This window comes from Vigna unguiculata, unplaced genomic scaffold, assembly GCF_037176805.1.
Source record: "Vigna unguiculata cultivar grain cowpea cultivar isolate G323 ecotype 2 unplaced genomic scaffold, ASM3717680v1 ptg000047l, whole genome shotgun sequence".
In the NCBI taxonomy this organism is placed as follows: Eukaryota; Viridiplantae; Streptophyta; class Magnoliopsida; order Fabales; family Fabaceae; genus Vigna; species Vigna unguiculata.
Window position 1 is genome coordinate 367501 of NW_028196688.1, and position 2011 is coordinate 369511.

Sequence of the window (2011 nt, forward strand, 5' to 3'; positions counted from 1 at the left end):
CGCAGTTCAACATCGCCTCCCTCGTTTCCAACAGGCCCAAAGGTCGTCTTCTTCGCAGATCCACGAAGAGCTCATCACGATTTGCCACATTCCATTTCCCACGGGTTGTCAACAACACTTTCTCACACTTCCCGCAATCGAGTACGTGCGATGACATGCCAAAGCACATCTTATTTGCCTTCCATCGCACTCAAGACGACGGGTTGTGGAAGAACGATATTGTTCACAACAAGTTCAAGGACAACGTCTCAATCAAGGGACACAACCGAATTATGTTGACTGGGTCGCTAAAGTAAACCCGAGTTCATATAATGCACCGCATCCAAAAGAACTAGCCACAACACGTGCATCACTGAGATGTTTCACTAGATGGAACACGTGCGTGACATTAGGGATCCTCCAACACCTCTTCGTGATGGAAAGATAGAATTCGAAGCAACCACAGAAGTACCGTCTAGTGGGTAGGCAACACAGGGACTGATCAACCAATATCACCCAAGGCAACGGGTGAAAATGGAAGAGATGCATGCTTGACCGTTCGATACGCAAGGCATGGAGCCAGCCAGCAAGTGCATCTCGATTACAACTCACACACCCTCACGTTCGCAAGACACCACACCACAAGACGGTCCACCCCCCACCTACCATGGGCAAGCAAGCAAATGGAAACATCAAGTGACGCAGGGTCAAGCATCGCTAGGCATGAAAATAACTTTCCACAATATCCGAGGGACTAGCTGCCGAGCTAACCAACGATCAGTGACGACCGTGTGTTGGTATTAATAAAGCTCAACAACTATGAAGAGGCTAGTTGTGCCATGATAAACATGCTAACGCACGCACCACGTGAGGGGGGAGGCCTCATCAAGCTCCCTTTAAAACCTGCCAGTGTGGAGCTGCCGGCTCAAGGAGCACTCCCCCCCTATAAGAGGTTAATATGCAAAAGGCAAAATTGTACAAGTAGATACACTTTTTTTGAGCAGACATAAGTCCATATCTCGGGCTATACTTCGAATTTTGATGCGATTTTTTGCAGTAATTCGTAGAATAATGGTATCTCCTTGCTCACCAAATTTCATAATTTTTCTCGAAGGGGAACTATTTTTTTTATTTTTTTTACTTACCGGGTATGTGTAAAATCGGGAGAAAATAGAAAAGCACATGTAGACTTCGAATTTCGACCTCATTTTTTCCAGTCCACCACTAAACAATATCAGGAACTCCCCACAAAATTTCATTCAGTTTGGCCAAGGTCTTAAATTTGACAAATTTTGGCACCAACCTATCTAGTCGCGGTGCACCGACCAACTTGGCCAAGTGCAAAATGCATCCAATTCAAAACTTTTGTGCACCAACACTTTTACAGTACTCATTTGGGGGCATTTGGAGGCCTTTCCAACCCTCACATCTCAAAAACCACGAATTTCATTTTTCACAAATCTCCCCACCAAGCCATCTAGCTATGCCGTGGTGCACCGCCAACCTTGGCCATGTGCAAAACCCTCCGAACTCAAAACTTTCGTGCACCAAGAATTTCATGGTATTCATTTGGGGGCATTTGGAGGCCATTCCAACCCTCACATCTCAAAAACCACGAATTTCATTTTTTCACAAAACTCCCCACCAAGCCATTTAGCTATGCCGCGGTGCACCGCCAACCTTGGCCATGTGCAAAACCCTCCGAACTCAAAACTTTCGTGCACCAAGAATTTCATGGTATTCATTTGGGGACATTTGGAGGCCATTCCAACCCTCACATCTCAAAAACCACGAATTTCATTTTTTCACAAAACTCCACACAAGCCATCTAGCTATGCCGCGGTGCACCGACCAACTTGGCCATGTGCAAAACCCTCCCGAACTCAAAACTTTCGTGCACCAAGAATTTCATGGTATTCATTTGGGGACATTTGGAGGCCATTCCAACCCTCACATCTCAAAAACCACGAATTTCATTTTTTCACAAAACTCCACACAAGCCATCTAGCTATGCCGCGGTGCACCGACCAAC

The 2011-nt window shown here is 46.0% G+C and overlaps 1 long non-coding RNA gene across 1 annotated transcript in view; it reads right to left on the reverse strand.

The window, feature by feature from the left end:
• LOC146877366 (uncharacterized) overlaps positions 1–894 on the reverse strand; it is a 13414-nt gene extending 12520 nt beyond the window's left edge. The window contains exon 1 of the long non-coding RNA XR_014990386.1: positions 407–894. This is a non-coding gene — a long non-coding RNA (uncharacterized LOC146877366). The remainder of the gene's footprint in view (positions 1–406) is intronic.
• Between the last annotated feature and the right edge of the window lie 1117 nt (positions 895–2011).